The sequence below is a fragment of the Microcaecilia unicolor genome, chromosome 2 (genome assembly GCF_901765095.1).
Source record: "Microcaecilia unicolor chromosome 2, aMicUni1.1, whole genome shotgun sequence".
NCBI lineage: Eukaryota > Metazoa > Chordata > Amphibia > Gymnophiona > Siphonopidae > Microcaecilia > Microcaecilia unicolor.
Genome location: NC_044032.1, coordinates 345,960,152 through 345,973,133, shown reverse-complemented (window position 1 = coordinate 345,973,133; position 12,982 = coordinate 345,960,152). Strand labels below are relative to the sequence as shown.

General features: G+C 39.8%; 1 pseudogene; it reads right to left on the bottom strand.

Moving 5' to 3' along the window:
• The window catches only part of LOC115462068, a 199,128-nt pseudogene that overhangs the window by 55,255 nt on the left and 130,891 nt on the right, over positions 1-12,982 (bottom strand).

The following is a 12,982-nucleotide window of genomic DNA, read 5'->3' as shown; positions in this document are numbered from 1 at the left end:
GGGGGGGTGGCGACTCCGGGGGGGGGGGGGGCGGTAGCGGCTACCTTGGGGGGGGAGCGGTAGCGACGTCAGCGGTTCCCTCCCTCCCCTTCCACGCAGTTTCCCTCTCTGTCCCACCCCCCTCCCCCCGTCATCACATCTTGATGCGGGGGCGGGACAGAGAGGGAAGTCTCTACTGCGCATTTGCAGGTGAGTCGGTCACTTGCCATTTATAGGTTTGATTTTCAGTGAGGAGCACCAATACACACTATTCATGTAGGCCCCATGTCCTTCCCACTGATGCAGCTTCCTGTTTCCGCATAGGCGGGAATACGTCAGAGGGAAGGCTGTGGGGCCGGTATAAGCAGTATGTATCAGTCGCTGCTTCCTGTAGGCAAAGATCTGCTATTTATAAGGTATGCAGGAGGGACAGTTGTTGAGAGTTTTCAGCTTGGGAATCTCTGCCGGCCACATCATAGGTGTGCTGCTACTGGTGGGCCTGAGCTCAAAGTGGGTGGGCCTGGGCCCACCCAAGCCCACCCTTGGCTACGCCACTGATTAACACAATAACCCAGGTCACTTGGGTTATTGTGTTAATACAATCATCCGGATCCTGGCACACAGGACAGAAGCAGGCAGGCAGAAAGAAGCTTGCCGGCACCACTGCCCCTCCCTCCCTAGTCTCTCAGCAGCTCTGTTGTCTAATTATCAAGACTGCCAAGTTACCCAGTGCTAGGAGGGAGACATTTTGGCCAGTCCAGGTTTTGTACTCACATCTCAAAGCAGTGTGGGATTTGTTGTCCCTGATTCTACCCATTGACATCAGTGCTGCATGTTCCATAATGCATCAAGATTAGTTTGGAAAGAATTTAGGACTGGCTTAAAATCTCCATCCTGAAACTAGCTAACTTGGAAGCTCTGAATTATGTGAAATGGGACCAGAGCTGGGACCTGCTGTTTCTGCACCCAAGGCAGATATTCAGATTTACATGCTCTCCCTCTACCCTGCATTTTAGAATTTGAGCTCACTTTAATTGTAAGGGTAGGGAGTAATATGGAGAAGAATCACTGGTTCTCCTACGGATTTGCTAGGGCTGGATAATCAGTAAAGCTGAGGATTAATTTATTTTATTGCATTTGTATTGTGACCCCCACCTCTGGATACAATTGCTCACCCTACAGTTACCCTGGGAATACCTCAGGTGAACTTTTGTAGAACTGACAGAGGTGAGGTGCAATTATTTTCACTAACCTTGCTTACTTGTTTCTAAAACAAGAAGGGAATTAAATCTAAAGTAAATAATTTAGTTACGCAGATGTTATACTTTTAAAATTAATTAATTTATTCAACACTGTTTAATTAAACAACCAATTTTGACTATATTTGACAGTGCCTTTGTTTCTTTTCACAGATAATCAATTTTTTTCCTCAATACTTGACACAACAGTAACAGTATTCATTTGACTAAAGCACAAATTTATCATAAACATGCATGTAACCCCAAAAACGTATTCTAAGATTTCTTTAGCTTGTAGGAATGGATTCTTTGTGTGTTTTTTTCTTTCCAGGTTCTTCTTCCAGTCAGTGTGCAAGGTAAGTATAAAGTTTAAGGTTTTATTTTCCTCTCTATAATAGACTTCGTGTCTCCTTTTCAAATGTTTGTGAAGAAAGGTTAAAGGATACTTTGAACTCTTTTCCAGCTTTCTTGTATTTCTTCTATCTTCTTCTTTCTTTCATTGTTGGGTACCATGTAATGTAGCGATGACCTCTGGCCAGGAATCAAGAATTCGGGCACTTACTACACTATTCTTTAACAAACTGAAAAAACCCTAAATGCTAACTATGTGAACAGATCAAGTAATTATGCATAAAGGCTATTTTAACCTTTCCTGTCTAACTTCCCCAGTAAAATAAAGCATAATTTGTAATCCCTATATTCCCTCCCACAATTAATTTAAGGAGTATTGGAGGTAGATTCCTTCAAAACTACTGGAAACATGAAATTCTCTGGGATTTAAATAACTCTCAGCTGTTCTGCATATACACTGCCACCTAAGTTCAGTGTAATTAGTATTTTCCTTTTAAGAAACATTTATTTAAAACTTCAGTGCAGCATTTCACTTTTCAAACTCTTTCTAAAATCCATTTAGTTTAATAGAATTTTAAAGTACACTTCAACCAGCACTTTTGTGGAAAACATTAACTATTACACCTTATTAGTCGAACCAGTCTTCCTAGCTCATCAAAACATTAATATCCTGGTAGGATTTATTGTGTTATTTTGTTTATAACACCACAGCCTTTCAAGCAGCTATCAGTCACCTCTCTAAAAGCCCCTAAAATCGCGACAGGCTTTTCAAGTTAAGTAATTTAGTCTAGATCACCCTCTCCACACTCAACAACAACTTTAAAAGATCCCCAAAATCCATTCTTTAAACAGATTTTCTATTTCAGCTGTTCACAGACCCCTAACATACGTCTGTACAGCTTCTCTCTTACCTCCCAACTGCCAGCCTGAGCTGGTTATCACTCTCCTGAGAGTTCCATCAGCATGCCGAACACTCAGCGCATGCACACAGACTACTCAGTTTCACTGCACTGCTGCTCACTGTCTCTACACCAGATCTAGAAGGAGCCAGGTAATCTTTTAAAATTTAACCCAAAGGGTATCTCACATTTCCCCACCTATTTGCAAGTTCAATGTAGCTTACAAGGTTCCAGAGATATTGGAGCATATTCTGGAGTAAATGGATACAGTGAGCATAATGAAGTTGAGTAAAGCATTTGAGGTATAACCCCATACCAATTGCACACGGTTTGGATAGGGTGGTAGAAAATGTGTACTTTTGTCTATTATCATGATTAATTAAATCGTGATTAAGGTGGTATAGGTGATTAAGTTGGTTCTGTGGGGTTGGAATTCCTGAAAAGGTGGATCTTCAAATTTTTCTGGAAGTTTATGTAATTGTCTATGAATTTCAGGTCTTTTGGCAATGTGTTCCATAGCTGGGTACATATATAGGAGAAGCTGGAGGCGTATATTGATGTGTATTTCAGACCTTTTAGAATTTGGGAAGTGAAGGGTGAGGTACAATCTCGCTGCTTTAATTGTGTTTCTAATAGGTAGATCAATCAGATTGGTCACGTAGCCTGGGGCTAGGCCGTGGATTATCCTTTGTGTCAAAGTACAGATCTTGAAAGCAATACGTGCTTTAATAGGTAGCCCACCATGTTTATAAATAAGTGTAGGCACTCCACACCTCCTATTAGTGTAGGAAGAAAATGCACATTGGCCTACCCAGTCCCTCTGCAGCTTTTGGTGTTTCATGTCTGACAAATGGATTTTCTGCCAGAATAGTATATCTTCTTTGAGTATGTGACCCATAACATTAAACTGAACCATTTAAACAAAATACTACAACACATATATAAGCAGTATTATGCAACTCTATAAAAACCCACCAGGTGTCCCCCAGCCTAAACACCTAGAGCATAGCTATAAATGCTCCTAGGAACCCTACAAAATACTTCCAAACCCCATCAATCAACCTATAGTTTATTAACCCTCTCATAAAGCCCGTTCCTAGCTTCCCCTCCCTGACCATAGCCCTCCTTCCCTTCCTACTCACACCCCTCCCCCATACCTCTTTCTGTTCCCCACAACATACATTACAGCCTTGCACATCGCTAACTTACTACCCCCCAAAAAACGAAAATGCAGGGAGAGATGGATGATCCTTGAGGAGTGGCCTGTGGGGTACCTCAAGGCTCCCTGTTGTCCCCAACATTATTTAATATCTTGATGCAGACTTTAGCAGAATCTTTAAAGAATTCTGATATATTCATTCATATATTATGTGGATGACATTACTATATTGGTACCTTTTAGTGTGGGTAATGCTCAGCATGAATATAACTTTACTAGATTTTGGATTTGGTGGACTTATGGGTTTCCTCTTACAAATTAAAGTTAAAGAAAAACAAAATTTATATGGGTGGATTCCCCTGAAGTGTCTAGTGGTAACATGATTCAGGTTACTAATTAGATAGTAAAATTAGAGGGTTCTTCAGAAATTTGGGGAGTACAGGTAAATAGTGAGCTATTCTTAAGCGATGTGGAGAGGCATTTTTGATACGATGTCTAAGTCCAACTTTGGGTGTTTTGCTAAAAACATCCAAAATTCAAGTGAGGAATACAGCCATTTTCAAAACAGAAACACATCCTTTTTTTTTTTTTCTTTGAATGGCTATTTTCTAGATGTTTTTGTGCTCTGTGCATTTATCTTTTTGGTCCATTAAAAAAAAAGTCTCAAGTGAAAAACACACACAATCAAGAAATTGGGATGTAGGAGGAGCCATAATTCTTAGTAGACTGGCCACACAGACATCCAAGCACAGCAGCGGGGCTCCCTAGGGGGCACTGCAGTGGACTTCAAATAAAAGCTCCCAGGTACACATCTCACCATTGCTCCCTTATCTTGTCTGCTGAGCCCCCCCAAAAAAACCTATTACCCCCAACTGTATACCACTACAGTAGCCTTTATGGGTGAAGGGGGCACCTGACTGTGGGTGCAGTGGTTTCTGGTGAATTTTGGAGGGCTCACAGTTTCCACCACAAGTATAACAGGTAAGGAGAGGTATGGGCCTGGGTCCACTAGACTACTCCAGGAACCTGCATATTACTCTAATGGACCTGCACATTACATCTGAGGCTGACATAAAGGCAGATGTCATGTTTTTAACCACATTTTTTGGGGGTGGGAGGGGGTCAGTGACCACTGGGGAAGAGGAGGTCATCAACGATTCCCTCCCATGGTCATCTGGTCATTTAGGGAAACATTTTGTGCCTTATTCATTATAAAAACAGGTCTATCTCAAAATGTCTTAGTTTTAGTCCTGGATGGTTTTGTTTTGTTCCATTATGGCTGAAAAACATCCCAAGTGTTAGGAACGCCCAGATCCCACACTTAACACACCCCTGATATTCCTCATGTGATTTGAACACACTTCTGACAAACTTCATAGAAAAAGATCTGTTTTGAAAAAATACCAATTTAGACGTTTTTGTGAGAAAAAAGACCAAATGTAGAATTATGCCACTTTTTGGACATTTTTCTCTTTTGAAAATGAGCCCCCAGGTAAACAAAGTAGTAAAACATTCTTTTATGTTGCTTAAGAAGTTGCAAATTAATCGTAAATGTTTTGACGTGTTGGTATTTTGGTTAGTCCAGACTTTGATACTTTCCCAATTGGACTTTTGCAACTCTGTTTATAGTAGTTGCTCTAAGATGTTGACATCCAAGCAGTGCTTTTTTTGTAGAAAAAAAGGTGCCGGTACTCATTATGGGCGGGGGTCACCACATATGGCTCCACCCCTATGATAGCCACACCCCTTATACCAGCCATGGCACATATAAACATTGAAAACAGCACCACGGGCCTTTAAAATTGGAACACAGTTCTTTAATGAATGAGCCTTGACAAAAAGACCCGACACGGGCCGTGTTTCGGTGACTAGCACCTGCGTCAGGGGTCACAGTGATGACGTGGAAAACTTGGGGAATAACTCGAATATATTCCTCTACAATATATTATTCCTTACCCCACGTCTCATGTAGTAAAAGCTACAAAGCACCAAGGCACTTTCACTTTCACATTTTGATACAGAAAGTGAAAGTGCCTTGGTGCTTTGTAGCTTTTACTACATGAGACGTGGGGTAAGGAATAATATATTGTAGAGGAATATATTCGAGTTATTCCCCAAGTTTTCCACGTCATCACTGTGACCCCTGACGCAGGTGCTAGTCACCGAAACACGGCCCGTGTCGGGTCTTTTTGTCAAGGCTCATTCATTAAAGAACTGTGTTCCATTTTTAAAGGCCCGTGGTGCTGTTTTTTTTTTTTTTTTTTTTGTTTGGACTTTAGTTTGTACTTTGTTCCCTCTCTTTTGTTATATACATATAAACATTGAACATATTGAAAATATTATACTAATATAGGAAAAAAAATAACGTGATTTTTTTTCATTATAAATAATTTCTGTAAGCTGTTAACAGCTCCAGTATACCCAGTGCAAAATAAGACAGCAGATGTAAATTCTCAAATTGGACATATTCCAAACACTAAAATGAAAATAAAATGATTTTTTCTACCTTTGTTGTCTGGTGACTTTGTTTTTCTATCCATATTGGTCCCAGTCTCTGATTCTGCTGCTCTCTATCTGTTCTCTTAACTCCGTTTCCAGGGCTTCCTTTCCATTTATTTCTTTACTTTCCTCCTTTCTTCTTCATTTATTGTCATACATCCATAAGTAAAAGCTGGGTGCTCCTCCATGAATTGACTGGAGGAGGTATAACGTGGATCCAGCTTTTGCCTATTTTCTCCATCATTATATTTCTAATAAAATGTTTACAATTTCTGCATACTCTTTATCTTTTAAAAAATACTATAAATAAAAATCACAAAAAAGAAAGATTAAAACAAAAAAAACATAGATAAAACAATCCGTATCTCATACCCCTGGAGCATATTACTCATTATACACCCTTCCCAATTATTATCATGACAGAACATTTCTCCTAACGGTTCCCATAAAAACATAATCACCATTACATGATAACCTTGCTAGCACTCATTTCATTTGTGTGAGAAACGGGCCTTTTTTACTAGTATCATATAAACAGGAGGCTGTGGGCCGCAAGGCTCATGGCCAAAAGTAACATGGGGGCCTATATTCAGAGGCAGCTTGACTAACTACCGCAGTCGGCAGTGAGACTGGATATTCAATGCCAGACCGTTTACAGTGACCAGCATTGAATATCTGGTTTATTTTTGCAGGTTTAAACTTAAGTGGCAAAAGCCAATATTTAGCACTGGCTGGTTGTTTAAACAGGCTAATGATAGACCTATTTCGGTGGCCCAATCTGGCTGCCAAACTTAGCAGGTGATGCACTGAATATTAGTGGATAACCAGTTATACTGTGCAATATAACTGGTTATCCGCTGACTGAGAATATTCAGCAGCTATCTCCCGCTGAATGTTCCCGGATAGTCGGATAAGTGCTATTTAACCAGCCAGGAGCCATTTCTGGTCAGTTAAATAGCACTGAATATGGGGAGGGATGATGGCATTGTCACGGTCCTCCTCTTCTTGTCTGAGCCGGTCACCATTTCTGAAGACTTGAGGCCTCCCCAAAATGATGTCAGCGACTTGGGCTGCTGGGTTTGCGGCCAGTCGGTTTTGGGAGAGGAGCTTAGTCATCTAGAAAAAAATGTTTGTTTTTTCATTTTTGAGCCTTATTTAAAAAAAACATTAAAGATTGTGTGATATGTAATGGTTGAACAATCATGAATCTTCACAGACTCAATCTCATCCTACACCAAACCTTCCCCACCCCACTACAACCAAGTCCAGAACTCCCATTTCCAGAAACAAGTATTCATGCATCGGGACAGGTGTCCCCCTTCCCCCATTCAAACAAAAACTCAGGACCTTGAAATATGTTTAGTAGCCGTAAAAAGACTAGTAGCTAATTTATACTGCTCCTTTTTCATTCCCATGATAACAATGAGCACTAAAGAAAAATGTAGAAGTAATATTCAAAACAAAGCATACCCACATCATTACATTCCAGCCCACATAAAGGAAAAACCTTACAGAATCACCAAAGAATAGAGTAATTAGAGAAAGAATCATTCAAGAATTAGAAGACCTGAAGACATAAATCTTAATCCCAAGTACAGTACTGCAAGTTGTTTTTTTAACAAAGGCAGAATATCAGTTTTAGAAATAAAGGAATTTTAAGGTATTTTAAGACGTTTTGTCACATAATGTTGATGTAAATGATTCCTTCTCCCCATCGAGGAGATCTGCACTGCGATTTGCGTCAGATTGAACACAAATGAATTTATAAATTAAACACTGTGAATCTAGTGAGACTGAATGTGGCGAATGAATGGAGAGCTTTTTTCCTAACTTTTAAGCTAGTTGAGAAGCTCAATTCTATTGACTGAGAGATTTGTCAGTGGGGAAGGGCTTGCGATGATTGGTTATTTCTAAGTAGGATGAGAGCGATCATTTTGGAAACGTTCATTGGAAACTGTGGGATTCTGTTCTGCAGATGTAATAATGAAGGCTTTTGGTGTTTATATAGAATATTCATCCAGTGGTGTGACTATCCCCTGAAGCAGCTTTTTAAGCGAAACAGGGCTACTGTTGGGTTAAAGAAAGGGCTCCTGGAGAGACAAGTTGTGGACATTGCTACACTCCTCAGACAGATATATTGCTGAGCAATCTGAAGCTATTGCTCGTCTTGAACTGGTTTCTGAGTTCTTTGGTGGCTCTTACCTGCTTAAATATTTTGAAGAATATAAATTAAAACATAACTACAGATTTTTGACCAGGACCGAGAAGATACATGAGAATTGTGAGGCTATATCATTATTTTGGATGTTCTGATTAAGTATAGCAGATATTCCATTTTTTGTGTTATTTATCAGTAATTGAAATCACCCATTATAATACTGTTGCCCAATTTTCCAGCTTTCCTAATTTCTGTAAACACTTCTTCATCAGTCTGTTCGTTCTGCCCTGGCAGACAGTAGTACAGCCCTACTAGAATACTCCTTCTCTTCATACACACAATTTCTATCCATAAGGATTCCACACTTCTATCTGTTTCATTTAGAATGTCTATTTTGTTTGACTCAATTCCCTCTTTACCATAGAGCAACCGCACCTCAAATATGATCCACTCTATCATTGTGATATACTTTGTACCCTGTTAACACAGTGTCACATTGATTGACCTCCTTCCACCAGGTCTCTGAGATGCCTATTATATCTACCTCTTCATTTAGTGCTGTATACTCTAATGCTCCCATTTATTTTTTTAGGCTTCTAGCATTTGTATACAGACACTTCAAATTGTGTTTTTTCCTTGTATCTACAAGATGCTTAGAACTTGATGGCGATAAGGTGCACCCTTTACTCTGCTATCTGATTAAACACTCCTGGCTTTCTTTCGCCATTGTTGAAAACTCTTTATTGGAATTCCCTAAATGATCTATAGATGGGAATAACTAGTGAGCTAATTAAATTTACTGATAACACAAATTTATTTGAAGTTGTTAATTCACAAAAGGAGTGTGAAAAATTACAAGAGTACCTTACCAGACTGGGAGACTAGGCATCTAAATGGCAGATGACGTTTAACGTGAGCAACTGCAAAGTAATGCAGGCGGGAAAGAGGAACCCAAACTATACCTATGTGATGCAAGGTTCCACATTAGGAGTCACCGCACAGGAAGAGGATCTAGGTGTCATTAATGATGATATGTTGAAACCCTCTGCTCATTGTGCAGAGGCAGTTAAGAAAACAAATGGAATGTTAGGAATTATTAAGAAAGGAATGGAAAACAAAAATGACAATGTTATAATGCCTTTGTATCACTCTATGATGTGACTGCAATTCTGGTCACCACATCTCAAAAAAGATATAACGGAATTAGAAAAGGTACAGAGAAGGGCGGCAAAAATGATAAAGGGGATGGGATAACTTCCCCGTGAGGAAAGACTATAGCAGCTAGGGCTCTTCAGCTTGGAGAAGAGATGGCTGAGGGGAGATATGATAGAGATCTATAAAATAATGAGTGGAGTGGAATGGGTAGATATCTATCACTTGTTTACTCTTTCCAAAAATACTAGGACTAGGGGGCATGCAATGAAGCTATTAAGTAGTAAATTTTAAACAAACCGGCGAAAATATTTCTTCACTCTCCATGTGAACACTCCGGAATTCATTGCCAGAGAATGTGGTAAAAGCAGATAGTGGTAGGTTTAAAACGAATCGGAGAAAGTTTTTCTTTACTCAGCGCATAGTTAGACTCTGGAACTCATTGCCGGAGAAGGTAGTGACCGCAGCTGGCCTTGCTGAGTTTAAAGGGGGTCTGGATAGATTCCTGAAGGAAAAGTCCATTGATTGTTATTAAATTTTGGGTTTTTGCCAGATTCTTGGGGCCTGGATTGGCCGCTGTTGGAGACGGAGTGCTGGGCTTGATGGACCTTGGGTCTTTTCCCAGCGTGGCGGTGCTTATGTGCTTAGCAGGGTTTAAAAAAAAGGTTTACATAACTTCTAATAGAAAAGTCCTTAAGCCATTATTAAGATGGACTTTGGAAATCCACTGCTTATTTCTAGGATAAGCAGCATAAAATCTGTTTTACTGTTTTGGGATTTTGCCAGGTACTTGTGCCCTGGATTGGCCACTGTTAGAAACGGGATACTGGGCTTGATGGACCTTCGGTCTGTCCCAGTATGGCAGTGCTTTGTTCTTATTGTATTGTATGATGGTAGTTCTATATGTATAATCTATTTCTATGAGACCCATTCCCCCTCCTGCTCTAGGAATGTACAGTCTCGACATACACTTATTCTTACACACCACTACATGAGAGATGAGGAGTTTTATTGTTCATATATCCAACTTTTCAAGGTATTTAAGAGGCCAGTCCACAATTCCAAAGCTATACAATAGTACAGGGATCACAAACTGGTTGATGGCTTGTACACTATTCTTTGATGTTAGAGCACTTTTCAGTATCAATTTTAGTCTCCTATAATATTCTTTGCTGGTTTTTTTCTCTCAGTACTTTATACTGGATTCCTCGATATTCCTCAACTCCTAGATACTTGTAAGTCTCTTCCTGTTCAAGCTCCTTGATGGCACAATCATCAGAGAGATGTTTTCAGTTTTACTTAATTTGCCTCCTAGGAAAATTGCCTTAGCACATTCATCCAAGCCAAAAGCCATGCTGATGATATCTGAAAAGCTTTTCACTAAATGGAGTTGTTCTGAAAGATGTTGATTGCTGGAACTGTAGAACATCAAATCATCTACAAACAGCAGGTCTGATGTAACCTCTGCATCTTTGAGTGAGAAAACAATAAGGCAAGCAGTCCACCAAATCCAACATGGAAGATAAGACAAGGAGGCATCAAGGAACAGGAGCATTGTTGCTTCATTTTTATCTGTTGGACCAACTAAGGTGAAGTCTGCAGTTTTACACCAGCTGCTAATCTTGTTCATGATGCAGCCGGTATTTCAGGTGAAACATGAGCATGTTGGGCAGATGATTGAATACCTGGGAGCCTTTACTGAACAAATAAAGACTGTGTTTTCTACAAGGTATGACTCCTTGTTTTATCTCCAGTGTGGATTCTTTCATGAACTCTGAGGTTACTTGCATGATTGAAGTTTTTATCACATTGAGAACATTTATATGGTTTTTCTCCAGTGTGGATTCTTTCATGAACTCTGAGGTTACTTGTACGATTGAAGCTTTTATCACATTCAGAACATTTATATAGTTTTCCTGCAGTGTGGATTCTTTCATAAGGTCTGAGGGCATTTTTTTTATTAAAGCTGTTATCACATTCAGAATATGTATATGGTTTCTCTCTAGTGTGGATTCTTTCATGAATTCTGAGATTATATTTTTGATTGAAGCTTTTATCACATTGAGAACATTTATATGGTTTTTCTCCAGTGTGGATTCTTTCATGAACTCTGAGGTTACTTGTACGATTGAAGCTTTTATCACATTGAGAACATTTGAATGGTTTTTCTCCAGTGTGAATTCTTTCATGATTTCTGAGGCTACTTGTATAATAAAATCTTTTATCACATTCAGAACATTTATATAGTTTTCTTCCAGTGCGGATTCTTTCATAAGGTCTGAGGGCACTTTTTTTATTAAAGCTGTTATCACATTCAGAATATGTATATGGTTTCTCTCTAGTGTGGATTCTTTCATGAATTCTGAGGTTACAGTTTTGAGTGAAGCTTTTATCACATACTGAACATTTAAATAGCTTCGCTTCCTGGATGTTCATTTCATGCACTTGTCTCTTTCTAGTGTTGGTTAATTCACGTCTTGTCAGTTGAAATATTTGACTGAAGCTTTCATCACGTACAGAACATTTTGATGGTTTTCGCCCTTTGTGAACTTTCTGATGAATTATAAGCTGTGATTTATATGCAAAGTATTTTTCACATTCAGAACACTGGAATGACTTGTGTCTGTGATTTCTTTTTTCTCCTGTCAAGTTTGAATTCTCAGAGAACCTTTCCTCACATGCAGTACTCTGAAACAATCTCTCTCCATTGAGTCTCTGATCTTGTGTACGATTTGAGAAATGGTTGGAATTTCTCTCTTGTTCATTACATGCATTGGGTCTGTTTCCATTCTGAAGGTTTTCTTTCATGCTGGGTGGTGTAACTTTACTCATAGCTCCCACACAATCAGCTAAAGGATCTGTGCTGTCTCTGGAGGGGTCTTTAATTTTCCATTCTTCCATCTGCTGCCCACTGCACTCTCTCATTCTCTTACTGTTGTTCCCAAATCCATCATCTGTTGGATAAAAATGAGTATGTACATAAATTATACAGCTATCGAGTAAGATACATATTGGCAAATAAGTCCAGAGGAATCTTTAAAGACATCTGCTTTGCCAAGTCTCCATGGTGATCACTTCAAAGTAACCTATGGAACTTTGAAAGTCTAAGTGGTTTGAAAATACGCCCCCATATGTCATTTCCTTGTCATCTATACCAGACCAGTCCAGACTAATGGGTTGTGTCCATCTACCAGCGGAAGGAGACAGAGAAAATAGTTCCAAGTGAACCGCCCCTTAAGGGTATCGTGCAGCCTGGAATGTTTAGTATTTTCTCTGTCTCCTAGCGGATGGTGGACGGATGGTGCAGCTGCTCTGGATTGCTGGCTGCTAGCTCCTGTCCCAGATTCTTCTGGTGACAGTGGAGCCAGGGTGTGCTGGTAGCCGTGTTGGGGCTAGTTTTAGATGATTCACAGTGGTCCTGAGTTCCTCATCTGCCAGCTAGGGTGATATCCAGTGACCCTGGTTCCCTCCCCTCGCCTACCTCCCCTGGCTGTCTTTATAGCAGAGTGATGGTTGATTGTGGAATGGAGTAACTTGTCTCCCCTGT